Here is a 16,528-nt window from a genome sequence, read left to right on the forward strand (position 1 = left end):
TAGCCAGTTTCTGCGCATCTATTAAACTAGTCAGAATACCAAATTTGATGTCTCTAGCTATTATACTTTTAAAAAAACAGTTTTATGTGATTCCTGGGGGCGTAAAGGGGCGTGGCAAAAGTTTGAACAATAAATTTCTGCGCGCTAACTAAACGGGTATACAAACTAAATTTGATGTCTCTAGCTGTTATACTTTTTTAAGAAAAATAGTTTTATGTGATTCCTGGGGGCGTAAGGGGGCGTGGCCGAAATTCCAATTAACTCTATATATGTACATAATACACGAGTATACATACCAAATTTGGTGGCTCTAGCTCTTATAGTCTCCGAGATCTGCGTGTTCATACGGACGGACGGACGGACTGACGGACGGACGGACGGACAGACGGACATGGCTAGATCGACTCAGCTGTTCATCCTGATCAAGAATATATATACTTTATAGGGTCGGAGAAGCTTCCTTCTGCCTGTTACATACATTTTGGCGACTTTAATATACCATTTCACCCTATGGGTGTATGGTATAAAAAGGGTGCATGAATTAGCTCACTTTGAACTAAGAGGCTTTGTTTCAAACTCGAAGTGGGTACAAAACAAATTGAATAAAGAAGAGAAAAATAAAACTTATAAGTTACCAGTAAGTATGGATAAAAAGGCTGTCGATAAGGTATTGGGCATGTATTGGTACAACGACATAGACCAATTTACTTTTGACTTAAAAATGAATCGCGTGGAACAAAGCATACTTAAAGCTGAAAATTGTCCAACAAAGAGGCAGCTTCTAAGCTTGGTCATGTCTATCTATGATCCATTAGGGATGTTAGCCGACCTGACGATTCATGAAAAAATATTGATTCAGGATGTCTCGAGGTCAGGCATTCACTGGAATGATTTGATCCCAGAAGAATTATTTATTCGTTTCAAAAATTGGGTCTTACAAATCGAAAATGTAAAGAGTTTTAGATTAAACAGATGTTACTCTCGAAATTTTATGTCATCTCAAGCTAACATAGAATTGCATATTTTTGTAGATGCTAGTGAACAAGCCTTTGCTGCCGTTGGTTATTGGAGAATAATACTTGATGGACTTATCGAAACAATTTTCGTCGCGGGAAAAACTAGATGCGCATCAATAAAGACTTTATCTGTTCCCCGATTAGAGCTTCAGGCAGCGGTTGTAGGTACCCGACTTAAGACTCTGATACTGGAAAGTCATTCTGTTAACGTACAGAAATATACATTATGGTCGGATTCAAAGACTGTCATAGCTTGGATTCAATCAGATCATCGGAAATATAAACAATTTGTGGCTCACCGTATAAATGAAATACTGGAAACAACAAACAAAAATGATTGGCGATGGGTTCCAACACATTTAAATGCTGCCGATAAAGCCACGAGAACAAAGGTAAAAATTAAGTACGAGCCAGGTAATATTTGGACAAGAGGCCCCGAATTTTTATTGAAGGATTAATCTAGCTGGCCAGTATAGGAAAAGATCTACGTTGAAAACGATTCCTCTGAAGTAAAACGGGTATATTTAACAACTTCTGTTGAAAATATTATTGACCTAAACAGATTTTCTAAGTATTTGAAACTGAAGCGAACAATGGGATGGATATTGAGATTTAAACAATGGATATTGAAACGTCAATGTGATAATGATGTAACAGCACTTTCTTCGCGGGAATTGCAAGATGCAGAAAATACATTAGTAAAAATCATGCAAAAGGAAATCTATCATAAGGAACTAGCTGATTTACAAGCAAATTCATGCGTATCAAATGAAAGTAGCATCTTCTCTTTAACTCCTACGATGAATGCCGACGGGATCTTAGTGGTCAATGGTAGGCTTGACTATGCAACAGCACTATCGCAAAGTGCTCGTCAACCTATCATATTACCCAAAAAACACAAACTAACTAATTTAATAGTAACATCGTATCACGAGAGATTCCACCATCAAAACGATGAACTCATTATCACTGAGATTCGTCAAAAATTTTGGATAATATGCTTGCGAGCTGCTGTAAAAAGGGCAAAAACAGTTTGCCAGTTTTGTAAAAATAGAAAAATTCAACCGCAAGCGACTCTGATGGGTCAGTTACCGACCGATCGTGTCACTCCTTACCAAAGACCGTTTTCCTATGTAGGACTTGACTATTTTGGGCCAGTTACTGTAACGATCGGCCGTCGACATGAAAAACGATGGGTGGCTCTATTTACGTGCCTTACCATACGAGCTATACACTTGGAATTAGCAGCGGATTTGTCTACAGACGCATGTATTTTATGTATTCGAAACTTCGTAAACAGGCGTGGTATACCAATCAGAATACGGTCGGATATGGGAACAAATTTTGTTGGAGCTGATCGTCTAATAAGGGAAGTCAAAGACCTATTTGACTGGAACTACATCGCTGAAGAGATGGCAAATAAAGGCATAGAATGGAAGTTCAATTGTCCAGCAAACCCAAGTTCAGGAGGATGTTGGGAACGCCTAGTTCAGTCAGTTAAAAAGGTTTTGGTAATAACATTGCAAGACAAGGCGCCCCAGGTTGAAACACTTAGAAGTTTGCTTATCGAAGCGGAAAATATCATAAATAGCAGACCACTTACACACATTCCAGTGGATAAAGACGATCCAGGTCCATTAACACCTAATCATTTCTTGCTTGGCACAACCAATTCGACACAAACCCCTGGAGAGGAAGACAACTTTTGTCATCGAAAACAATATAGGATTTGACAACAATTAAAAAATACGTTTTGGAAACGATGGATAAGGGAATACCTACCAACTCTGACAAAGCGAACAAAGTGGTTCGCACCGACTCGACCCATCAAGATGGGAGACTTAGTCATAATATGTGACGAAAACCAACCAAGGGCAAGCTGGAAAAGGGGAACCATCGTGAAAGTTATTCCAGCAAGAGATGGGCTAATACGAGTTGCTGAAGTACAAACAAATGCCGGAATTTTAAAACGACCAGTGTCTAAGCTTGCTGTATTAAATGTTTTGGGTAAAACTCCCGAGTAGTTTTACGGTAGGCGGGATGTTGTGGAGGCGGTACGTTACTGCCAATGCCCTGAATTTAGGTAGCCCTGATCGTTTTCCCTTTAGACTTAGTATGTATCGACCTGAATGCAACCCTGACTTATCGAGGCAGAAACCAGCTCTAAGAAGTGAGACGAGGCGTCAGTATAGAAGAAAATTGCACAGGAACGATACGTTAAAATAAACATCCGATAATTGGCACGAAACGAAGCTCGAGGCTAGGAGCCTTAGGGCTTAATATATATGGATCAACTTTATAATTTGTTGTATCTAAGAAACACCATTATAATTATTCTATACTCAGTTTGTAATAAATAATTTTAAAATCAATTCGTGCTGAATGTTCTATTTTTGTATCGGTAAAACTTTCGGGCGTTAAAGTAACTCGTGGTCGAGACATTCTTGACGTTAACTGTTATTTTCTACACCTGGCTCTTCGGTGTCTTTTGCTACTAGAGGTTCAAAAGTTGCTTCTAGATTCGAATCTACTGGTATTGTGAATTTTATATTATGTTTAGTTGTTTTACTTATTAGTTCTTTATTTAAACTGTATATTAGCTCAGTGAAGGTTTTACTACTTGATTCACTGCTTATGTCTATATTGATATTCTTTATTTTATTTAACTCTCAAAGAAAGTTTCAAGGTGCTTATTAATGGTCTGAGCGTGTATATAAATTGCCGTATTTATGCACTTGTACGCTTTCTGAAACTTTTTTTTAATATTTCTATGATCTAGTCCATTTGAAATTTTGTTACTTTTGGTTTTATCTTTATGCCATACTAAATATTACTAAATAATTCCCCCAAAATTAAATTCGTTATATCAGTATTTCTTTTTTTTTTTTTGTACTATAATATAAATTATTTTTTTTGGTTTTTTTTTTCAATATGTTTTAGATTTAATTTTTTAATATTTAATTATTTTCAAAAAAAAATTATGTTATTTTGCTTATTAATTTAAACTTCGTTATTGGGCAACTTTGATCTTGTTAAGCTTGCTATGATCAGATAGCTTTCTGTATGCTTGCAAGCTCTGTAAACTTTATTCGAGCTTTTTAGAACTTCTCCATTAAAAGCTTGCTTTGATCGCTGCAAGCTTTACAAGTGTGCCTATGTTGTTTGTGCACTTTTTAGTGCACATGTTTGACATACATACAGTCTGTCAAGAAACACTTTACACAGTGGAAAAAAGCTCAATTTTTTTACTTTATGTACAAAAAATAAGGGGTTTTGTTTAATTTAACTAATTTTTTTTCAATGGTTAACTGTTTAATAGGTATTTTTAAATCAAATTATAAAAAACAGAAACAAAAACAATAAGGGTGAAACTTAAAAAACAACAAAAACTTAGATTACACATATTTGACACTGTCAAGAAACTCTTTACACACTTCATATATCTTGTTCTAAACTTAAAATGTGAAACTAACTATAGCTAATTTTTAAAAACTTAGTATTTAGTATGGCCCCCTTAGCAGTATGTACATGTAGAAGTCTTCTTTTCATAGAGTTGACCAAGTTTTGAATATAATCTAGGGGTATCTTCTGCCACTCTTCCATTACAAAAGCATTTAGCTGTCCACGGTTTGTTGGATTCCTTTTTCCAACCTTTTTCTTTAAATAGGACCACGCATGTTCGATTGGCTTGAGATCTGGGCTTTGGGGTGGTGTTTCCAAGACCTTTCCGCAGTTGTAAAGCAGCCAATTGCGTACATTAAACTCCTTATGTTTTGGATCGTTGTCCTGGTAAAATTTAAAAGTTGGCCGATTTTCGGTCATAAAGCCAAATTTGGTTGCACTTTGGTGTAAATTTGACTTTAAAATTTGCAGATATTGCTCGGCATTCATGGTGTTTTCAATGAATACCAGTTCACCGACTCCTTGGCTGGATATGCAGGCCCAAACCATAACCGACAGTTTTCCAAATTTGACTGTTGGAATGATATTTGCTTTATCGTAAGCTGTAGAGACCTTTCGCCATACTTTGAGCGGACCTTCGTTGTAATACAACATTATTTTGGTCTCGTCGCAAAATATAACATCCTTCCAATACTCCTCTGGGTGCCTAAGCATAGTAAGAGCAAAAGAGAAGCGCTTTTCCACATTGGTTGAGGACAGCAAGGGTTCTTACGTGCCACTTTCGAAGAATACCCATGCCGAAGAATGGCCTGACGGACCGTTTCGTGGGACACATCCACGTCACACTCTTCTTTAAGCTCCTTGGCAAGAGTTCTTGTCGAAATTTGGGGATTTGCTTTGATTTTTCGCATCATAAGGCGGTTTTCCCGATCAGATATGATTTGTTTCCGGCCACCTACACCCTTTGCTTCAAGTCTTCCCTCGTTTTCCGCGCGACTGAGAACGTTGTATATTGTTTTTCTCGACACGGAAAACATTTCCACTAATTCTGGAACTGATTTGCCCAACTGCCGATTGTACAAGATCAATTGGACAACATCGAAGCTTAATCTCTTTCCCGGCATTGTTAATCAAAATTTTAAATCCTTTTTTCATGTGTACTCAGCCAAATCTCGCACAAAGTGAAGAATAAACACAAAAATAGAGATTCATAGCGATTCTAAAAGCATAGTTAACGGTAAAGCCCCGTTATTTCTTAGAATGAGAGCAAAACCGATGAAGAGAACAAAATGTGTAGAGTTTCTTGACAGTGTCAAATATGTGTAATCAAAGTTTTTGTTGTTTTTTAAGTTTCACCCTTATTGTTTTTGTTTCTGTTTTTTATAATTTGATTTAAAAATACCTATTAAACAGTTAACAATTGAAAAAAAATTAGTTAAATTAAACAAAACCCCTTATTTTTTTTACATAAAGTCAAAAAATTGAGCTTTTTACCACTGTGTAAAGTGTTATATATGTATATACCAAGACCGGGTTCCTTTGATAAAAATAGTATATCCAAGATGAACACGTCAGTGTCCGTTCATAGTCGTTTTTAGAATGATTCTTTATTTCAAATTATTATTTTGCTTAAGCTAAGTTTACATATATATTCTTATGCTGCGACTTATGCGACAGCTACAAAAGAGAGGGAGAGTGTCAGTACATACATACATATTGTTGGAGCGCTTGGCCTGGCTCTAGCTCATGTTACGCTTGTGCATACATTGCTTATGTGAATATATGTATGTGCATATACAAATGTACATACATATATGATCATGCTTAGCTGTAGATTTATGTGAATATGTTTATGTACATACATCAATGTATATATATAAACATATTCAAGTGCACAATTATATTTTAGTGCGTATATGTTTAATTGTTTATACTTGCAACAGAGTGTTACAAGTTGAGCTCATTGTACTGAATGATTATTTGTATGAATATACTACACCTCCCCATTTTAGAGAATAACGTAATATTATGGAGTTATTAATAATCATTAGTTAATTAATTAAAGGTAAAATAAGGGTAAGGTAAATGTGTATATTAGGAAAAAAAAATTTTTTTTTTTTTGTGTTTTAGTTTGTGTCTGCTTAGACAAATTTTCTTTCTCTCTTTTCTTTTCGAAATCATATGAATATATTTTCGATAATAGATGAATCCATAAAAAAAAATTTTATATACATATAGTTATAAATCCGATTCTTTCATTGATTAAAAAAATTTGGATTGGTGAGACTCAAAAACGATCTTTATTGAAACAAAGCGTCTTAAGAACTAACTTATGATTATTCATACAGATATGATTAAAGTTCGGTTAAAAAGCTTTTGATATTAGTATTGGGAGCTTTTTATCTGGTGACAAGGGATCTGGATTTTGATTGGCTTATTGATTTTTGCTAACTAAGCGTTCTCACGCTTGTAAGATTTTTGGGGACATTTGTTTATAGGATTTTTGTTTAGTCTCGCTTGCAGTAAACATCCGCTGTTTTCTAGACTAAAGGGGGGGATCAAGTTATGTGGGTGATTGGAGTGGGAAATTGAGTGGTGTGAGTGGATGGAGTGGCGGATATATTACTCCCCCAACACGTAGAAAATAGCCTGTGCTCAGGCGGGAAATACAGGGTATAGAGTTGGATGTGCTTGCTGTGTTGCAAGTGAAATTTCTTTGGATGGGGACAATTCATGTAAAACGGGATTGTCAAAAGCTGAGTCAGTTTCATTCTTAATTTGTGTAATAATTATTTTTTTTGATATTGACTTAAATTTATAGATAAGATATAGGGTTAAACTTATTATTGTAATTATAAATGTTGTGGTAGTTATGATGTTAAATATTTTGTTATACGCAGTTTTTTCGGAAATAATTTGTTTAGCTTGGATATAAGAGATTGGTTTTAGTTTTGTTACATTGTTGGTTACATAAATATTTTGGGTATAATCTTGTAATGTATTTACTATTGATATTTCATTTAACTGCATAGCACAGTCGTATATTTTTATTATATTATTTCCTTCTATGAATATTTTATTTTGGTTACAATTTTGTTTTAAATTTGTTTTGGGCAAGTTCCAAGTTACGATAATATTTGGTTCTACATAACTAATTGAATTGGTTTTGAACATCTTTGTGTATTTGCATTCTGCTGGTTTTTGTGTAATAATGCCAACTATACACTCATTTATTTCTTGTTTTTTGGTTGATTTTGCATAAATTTTATTATTTTGAATATAGTAAGTTTCTTGAATGTTTTCTGTTAAAGTGTTATTATTTTCATCTGGATAGGATATAATTTTGAATAGCGATGTTTTAGATATTTGTCTAGGTATATGCGAAATTATTAATATTTCATTTGTGTCTGATTTTAACCAAGTAGATGTTTTTATGTTTAAAAGTTTTTCTGTATTTATGTTAAATATTTCTTGATGGTTTAAAAGTTTTGGATTAAATATTCCTAGTCTTGTCAACTGCATTCCTAACTCTATGTCTTCTATGTATTCTGTAAAATGCTCTAAGTTGAACATTAGTATATTTAGTTTTTTGTCTGCATCCTGTTGAATAGTAAGATTATTTAGGAGTTCTATGTTTTTGTTGACTGCTTCAATGATATGATTAAGTTCATTATTTTGGGCGCTATTTGCTGATAGACTATCAATTTTTTTCTTCAAGTTCTTCTTTATCGTATTGGTCTAAGGTGCCGAAAAGATATTTATGTGCTGTGCCTATTATGTTAATAAGTCCTCGCTTATTTCTTTTTATTATTTTTATGCCGTTCATTTCGCGATTTAATTTTTCGACTAAATACTGAATGTGGACTATGTTTTTATATGGTTCTGACTGCTCAACCAAGTTGTTGTAAGTGGTTTGTATATTGGTTAAGTTTACAGTTAAATAATGATATTCGAAATCTGAGGGTAAATCCATGGTTCCTGTTTTGAATACAAGATATCCATTAGGTGCCTTTATGGGATTAATTTCAATGCTTTGATTATGCGTCGAGTGTACCATTGATAAGAGTAGAAATAGTAATGTTGGGATCTCTGAAATTAATTAGTATATTTACTTTGATGAGTTTTCTTTTTCTTTTTGAATTTCGATTTGTAGTGTGTTGTTTGTCTACCTCGGTTTGTTTCAATATAATGTTTGTCGTCAACTTGGGTAATTTCCCTTGTTTTCTTAAAGGGTGTGTAACGATCCTTTTTCGTCCTTCGGGATATCTACGATATCTCTTGGGCTAGGTTCGGCACAACAAATTTATTTTGTGCCCCGGTGAAATTAAAACACACTCGATTTCGATTGCCGATGTTAATTGTACATTTATTCAAATCGTTAATGGAGTTGGTTGGATATGACGGTTTTTCGATGGCAGTGCTGGGCTCGGGTGGCGTTGGTGAGTTACTTGGAGTCCCTCGTTGTCCTGTTCGTGTCTTTCTGTAGCCGTTGCTGGCTATTGCCTTGATCTGTATCGTTTGTGATACACCTCTGTACCCTTTCCGCTAAATTTGTTGAAGATTGCTTTGCTTCTCTCAACTTTACTTTGGCTTGGGTACGGTGCTTGGTATCCTTGTCTAAGGACTTGTTATAATAGAGTGAAGCTATGCAGGTTACTCGTAAGGCCTGTATAGTTCTCAATTTTGCTGTTGTTTCTTGTGTTTCCTTGATAAGTTTCTTAAGGTTACTCGTAAGGCCTTAATTACTTATTACTTGATCACGACTTGTCGACTTGATGATTTGATTGACAGCCGTTGCCTTTATATAGGCAGATCCCATGGCCTCAGGAACACATTGGTATGGTACCGCTATACAGCTGGTACATTTCCATTGGCCCTCTGCTTTCACCCACGCATCCATTTGTTGCTATGCGTGGTGAAAGTCCCGTAAATCCTTGGCGCATATAACTACTTTCATTGTGGCTGAGCGCCCATTTACGCCTTGTCCTTGTCTTTCTTGTTTGTACATCTTGACTTGCATCACTTTCTCGCATTGGCGTCGCCTTTCTATTGGCCGCCCTCCGTATCCCGTTGACTCTCTCTGCTTTCTCTGCCAACGCTGCCGTCGCCCGTCGCTCCCTTTGATCCACTCGTCATACCCAAATTCACCCACATTTACTCAATATTATCATCTACATACATATATGCTAATTGTATTAACTAAATTAATGTTTAAACATAATTAGCTTGATTACTTTAATATATAACATTGTTTAATTCCCCACGCAAAACGCTTTCATGTGCATCTCGTATCTATTAGATAGAGGGCTTCCCCATGGCTCATCCCTCCCCCTTCGGCTTGCATATTCCCCTCACAAATCCACAAACCATTTTCGTTTACAATTTCTTTGCTCTCCCCCTACTCCCCGTTTCATAAGCATAGCCCTCACTTGGTTTCATTTCGGTACCAAGCATTCCCCGCACCCGTCTTTCGGGCTTGCTTGGCCCTCACTTTCGTTTTCACTCGCTCACGAACTTCTTTTGGCGCTTGCAATTTACCGCTTTCGCTCTCATGAGCGTGACGTATGCATAGCGCGGCCCATTGGCCACCGGTATTCTCTCTCGCCGTCTCACGCATAGTGTACGTGTGACCTATATGTATGCTAATGCATGCATTTATTTGCCTCTCCATGCTCTTAATTTGTCAAATGAGGCCAATGCCCCCTTTTCACATGCAATTGTGTCTTCAAGCCCGGCTTCATTTACTCTTATACAGCCACTCATATTTGTTATGCTTCCCACGCATCTTCCCGCTTGTACGAAATCGCCAAACGGTTGCATGGGGTTCGATTCGGTTCGATCGAGCCATGTTGGACTTGGCTGCCCGTCGCCTGTGCATGTATAATTGTTTTTCATTATGCCTCCCACGCATCTTCCCGCTTGTACGAAATCGCCAGCGGTTGCGTGGGGTTCGATCGGCCATGTTCGGCCGGCCTCGCTACGTTTGCTCATTCACAGCCGATTTCACTCTTATATGACCAATTCTGTGCTTGGTCTTATACTGTGTGTTTGGTTTGTGTCTTGGCTGTGTTTGTATTTTTGTAGATTGTTTGTTGTAGCTTGTTTGTTGTGGGGGACATTATTCTTGTCTATATAATGTTCCTCACACTCCCCCTTCTTCGGGAGGAATTTGCCCTCCCCTGTCCCTTGTACCTTGTGCTTGTTTTCTGTATGTATATTTTCCATTCTCGTATTTGTGCATTTAATATGTTTGCCTTTGTAGCTTCGGCATGTGTTTTTACTTGTTTTGTGTGTTTTTTTTTCTTATTTTTGTGTTCTTCTTTTGTGTTTTGGCTTGTATTTTGCTTGTTTTTGTTTTTTTTTGGGACTCAGCTCGCATCTTTTATTGGCCAATTGGCATCTTCTAATGTTGGCGATTACCGAGTATCTTTTCTTAACTGTTGTCGGATAAGGGCATCTTTTCATTGTTTTTGTTTTTTATTTTGGCCCGTTCCGCATCTTTTTTTTTTCTACTTACATCTAATTATCCTACTTATTATACCCTTCTTTCCCTATCTACTGTTGCTGTTGCTGTTGTTGCTACTGCTGTTGTTGTTGCTGTTGTTATTGCTGTTGCTGTTGTTGCTGCTGCTGTTGTTGTTGCTGCTGCTGTTGTTGTTGCTGTTGTTATTGCTGTTGCTGTTGTTGCTGCTGCTGTTGTTGTTGCTCCCACGCCAGCAGATCCCTCTCCGCCTCTTGCTGCTGCAGGACCTGCTGGCGCCACCAACTCATCCATTGGTGGCATTCCCTCATGGCACGTTCGGACTCTTCATCTCTCATCGGCTCGCGTGGAGGTGGGCTGGCTACTCCATCAGCCGCACCTTCATCAGCCACGGCCATCTCAGCCGTTTCACTGGCCTCTGACCTTGAGTCATATCCGGCTCATCGTCGTCGGACTCCTCATCGGACCAGTGCCAGTCACCGCGCTCCATATTGGCCCGCGGTGCCGCACCTCGTCGAGCTACGCCTTCATCCTGGCCAAAATTTGCATTGAATGCGTTCATAATTTCTTTTTTGGTTTTTTTTTTTTTTTGGTTTACTTTACTCGCCGAGTGATAAACTTTGAGTGTTTCCTGATCCTGACACTTGCACGCATGAAACCTCGCCTTTCGGTCATTTCTTTGCTATTTACCGATATTTAGGATTTCTCCTCCTTGCCCTTGTTCTCTTGGCATATTTTAAACGCCGAGATGCTCCACCATTATATGCATAGTATCATGCGCATGTGTATGTGTATTGCGGTGACTCACCACTACATACGTCATATCGTGCGTATGTGTGGGTGCGTAACATCATGCGCCTGTGTGGGTGCGTTTTCCCCTCTCTTTTCGCGGTGTGTGCGCATATGTATTGGTGCTGTCCCCAATCGTTCTATCTCTGGTTTTTTTTTTTTTATTACGCTTGCATATTGTTTGCATTGTTACGATATCTTCATTTTGCTCTGCGATGCGGTTTGCAACTTTGCTATAATTGTTTCTGATGCGATGCGTATTTAGATTTTCAGCTCTAAGTCATGTTTTGAGTTCTCTGTCCAGCCGGCCGGTCTGTGCAGATTTTCTCGCCGCCATGTCATTCGAGTCGTCCATCCTCATTGCTCATCACTTTTCGTGCCATCCGCTTCTTCGCATATTTGTTGCTTCAGTTGGCTGATGTGTGCTTGTCTGGTTTTTTTCGTTTCTTTGTGCCGTATTTTGCATATGACCGGAGATGCAAAGCCTATTACTTCATATGGGCCTCCAAACTTTGGTGCCAGCTTTGCTGCGAATCCTTCTGCAGCATTTGAAAGGTGGTGTTCTTTTGCCCATACCGTTGCTCCGATCACTGGTCTCCATTCTCTTCGTCTCAGATTGTAATGGCGGGCCTGATCCTGTGCAGCCGTTTCCAGATTTCGCCGTATTAGTTCGAACAGCTCTTGCATTTGTTTTACCTTCGCGTCTGGTGGTATCGTTTGCTTCCCTGTGCCTATGGTGACATTATCGTATAGTGCACCCGGCATTCTTGGTTCTCGCCCCTGTATTATATACGCTGGCGTGAATCCTGTTGCCTCTGATTGGCTTGTGTTCACTGCTAGAGTTATTTCTGGCCAACTTTCATCCCAGTTGCGTTGATTTTCCCCCGTAAACTGAGCAATCATTGTTTTTACTGTTCTATTTGCTCTTTCGGTTGGATTTTCTTGTGGCGTGTACGGTGCTGTCAGTTGGTGTTGGCATCCCCATTCTTCTAACATTTTTTTGAATATCCTGCTAGTGAATTGAACTCCATTGTCCGTTATCACCATTTTTGAAGCTCCGAATCGAGATAGTATCCTCTCTCGAAAGGCCTTAACTAGACTTTCTGCAGTTGCCTTCCGCATCGGTATCAGTTCTGTCCATTTCGAAAACCTGTCAATGATTACTAGTAGCATCGAATTTCCGTGTTTCGATCTTGGCAACGGTCCTACAAAGTCAGCGCATACTGTAGCCCATGGTTCTTCCGGAATTTGTGTTAGCATCTTTCCCGCTGCCTGCTGTTGGCTGGGTTTATATTGTTGGCATATCGTACACTTTCCTACAAATGTCCTGATATCTCGTTGCATTCCTGGCCAGTAATATCTTGCTGCAGCCCTGGCAGTAGTTCGCCTGCTCCCTGTATGCCCTGCTGTTGTTGCCGTGTGGTTTTCGGCCATTACTTGATTACGTAGTGTTTTTGGCACACATAGTTTCCAAGCTACCACTTCTTCTTGGCCTGCTCTGTGCGGAATGTTCCTGTATACCTGACTATTTTCTATAATGTAATCCGGATATTTCTGTGGTTGTTGTTTTATTTTTCCCATTATGTCTTGAATCCACCCACACTCGTTGTTTGCTTGTCTTAATCTGGCACCATTATCTACTATTCTTTTGCACCCTTCCATTGGTTGCCTTGACAAAGCGTCTGCGACAATGTTTAATTTGCCCTTTCTGTATGCTATTTCGAAATCGTATTGTTGCAGTTCTAGTGCCCATCGGGCTATACGGCCCGTAGGGCTTTCTATGCTATTCAACCATTTCAACGCCATGTGATCTGTTACCACTTTAAATCGGTATCCTTCAAGGTATGGTTTTAGTTTGCGTATTGCCCATACTATCGCTAGGCATTCCTTTTCTGTTGCCGAATAGTTCTTTTCCGCTGGGTTTAATTCTCTTGACAGGTATGATAGCACTCTCTCTCCATCCTCGGTGTTTTGTACCAATATGGCTCCTAATCCCATGTTACTTGCATCCGTCTGGAGCACAAACGTTTTTGTGAAGTCTGGACATGCCAATACTGGGCCACTCGTCAGCCTTTCCTTTACAGCATCGAATGCTGCCTGATGCTCCTCGCTCCAGTGCCACTTTGTTCTCTTCTTTAGTAGTTCGTTCAATGGGTGTGTAAGTGCTGCAAAACCTGGTACGAACCGTCTGTACCAGGATGCCACTCCTAAGTACTGGCGTAATTCCTTTGTGCAAGTTGGTGGTTCTAATTGGGCTATTGCGGCCACCTTTTCGGGGTCCGTTGCAATACCGTTTTCTGTCACCAAGTGGCCTAGAAATTTTAGCTCCTTTCTAAAGAATTGGCACTTCTCGGCATTAATTCTCAAGTTTGCTTCCTTCAATCTCCTGAACACTTCTTGTAGATGATTCATGTGATCTTCGATTGTTTTGCTCACTATCACAATGTCATCTTGGTATGCGAATGCGTTTGGTATCATTTCTGGGCCAATGACTTGGTCCAGTGCGCGTTGGAAAGTTGCTGATGCTGAGTGTAAACCGAATGGCATTACTTTCCATTGGAATAACCCCTTCCCTGGGACTGTGAATGCCGTCATTGGTCTACTTTTCTCTTCTAACGGAATCTGCCAGTATCCGTCCTTCAGATCTAAGCTGCTTATGAATTTTGCTTCGCGTAGTTGATTCAAGATGTAATCGATGCGTGGCATTGGGTATGCATCCTTTATAGATTTTGCGTTAATCTGTCTAAAATCTACGCATAATCTCCATTTGCCTGTCTGTTTCTTTCTCACCATCACTATGGGTGAGCTATATGGGCTTTGCGATGGTTCTATGCATCCCATTGTCAACAGTTCGTCGACCTTTGCATTGATTTCTCCTTGTATTTTCGGGTTTTTCGGGTAATACCTTTGTTTTATTGGGATATCGTCCTTCATCGTTATGCGATGTATCCCCACCTTTGACAGTCCCTTAACTTTCCCTAATTCCTTCAATTCCTGACTCAGAAAGCTTTGTATTTCTTGCTGGTCACTCTTCATGATGGATATTCTTTCTACGCGCCTACCCTGTATTCGCCTTACTGACGGTATTCGCACTTTGTGGCCACCACACGATATTTCTGTGTTCATAATCCGGAGGAAATTCCACCCCAATATTAGCGCATCCATTCCTTCTGGCATGACCAGGAATGGCATGTGGATTTCTTTGTCCCCAAATCTCACGTATCCTGTCCATTGCTCTTCAATGTCTCGTACCTTTCCGTCTGCCATGTATACCTGTTTGTGTGTGTTCTCCCATTTTCCCTTATTCCTCACTGTTTCCAACATCTGCTTGCTGATGAAACTACTCGTGGCTCCGGAGTCAATTGTCGCTTTCATCTGGACTCCTGCTACTTCGATGATTGCCGACAATTGATCCTCTTCCTCTACTAGTTGGCCTATTAGTGGTGAGGAGCTTGTTGGCTGGGTCCCTGCTCGCCCCTGATAGGCTGGAACCGCCTTTCGTTTCCCGAATTCCAACAACATTCTTTTGTTCTTTTCCCAATCCTTCCACACTGCCAACAGAAAATGAGTCTCTGATTGTTGCACTCCCTTGCCCAGTGTCCGGCTCCTCCGCATCTGCGGCATGCCTGGTTTGGGTTCAAGACTTTTCCATCTTGGATGTTTTTATTTTCTTGGCTTGGTCTTGAATTGTTCTCCATGCTGTTGTCTTGGCATCTTCGGCACTGTGTGACTGCTGGCCCGTAATTATTTTCTCCTCTGTGGCTTGATTGGTTGTTGTGTGTTCTTTGAGCATTATTTGGGCGATGGAAATCTGCTCGTTCTTGTTCAAGCATCTCATGTTCGTCTGCCAACTGCATCAGCTCATCTAGGTTTCTGACTCTGTGCGGCCGAACGAATATCTTCAAATCTGGAGTGCAATTTTCTAATATAACCTCCAATTGTTCGTACTCTGGTATTTTGAGGGGTCTCATCATTGTTTGCATGTCGATCATATAATCCTTAAAATACTCGTTTCTGTTTTGTTTGCGATTTTTCACTTGATCCGCCAATTTGTTGAAGAATCCTCTTGGCAGGAAGTATTTCTTGAAGCCCTCAACGAACTCCTTCCACGATCGCCACTGCTTGTTGTTTGCGGCGTACCACTTGAGTGCTTTGTCTTTCAGTAGTTCTGGCATTGCTCTTGGGATCATGTCCAGCTCGATGCCATACATGTCTGCTGACCACTCGATCTGTTCTATGAACTCTAGTGGTCTGGAATTGCCGTCGAACCTGAATGTCCATTCCCTCACTTGTTTTGCCACCTTGGCGTATTCAGTGGTCCTGTTTGTTGCCTGTGGTACCGTTTTCTTGGGGTCTATCGTTTGTCTCCTTATGTCCCTCTTTGTTTCTGTGCTATCTAGGGCTCCTTCGCTTCCCCATCTTGGTGGTAAATATGGTGGGATTGCTAGTGTGGCGATGTTTATTTTCTGGAATTCCTCAGCCTCACTTTCGCATGTTTTTGATGTGCTTGCTATTGTTTTCATTTTTATATTTTTCGAGTACTTTGTTTCCAATCTATTTATTTCCTCCTTCCAGTCTGGGTCCGTTTCATTCCTTTCTACCCATTCGCCTAGCTGTTTCCTCATTTCCTCCACTGTACCGGTCATCTCGATCCCGATCCTTTGGCCTGTCTGTAACAGATCCTCCTTCTTCATGTGATAAATCCATCCTTTCCCCATTTTGAATGTTTTCTTTACAATTTTACACTTTTGTTTTGTTAAAATTTCACCAGTATAGCACGTTGGGCGCCAGTTGTAACGATCCTTTTTCGTCCTTCGGGATATCTACGATATCTCTTGGG

This window comes from Drosophila tropicalis, unplaced genomic scaffold, assembly GCF_018151085.1.
Source record: "Drosophila tropicalis isolate 14030-0801.00 unplaced genomic scaffold, ASM1815108v1 contig_971, whole genome shotgun sequence".
NCBI lineage: Eukaryota > Metazoa > Arthropoda > Insecta > Diptera > Drosophilidae > Drosophila > Drosophila tropicalis.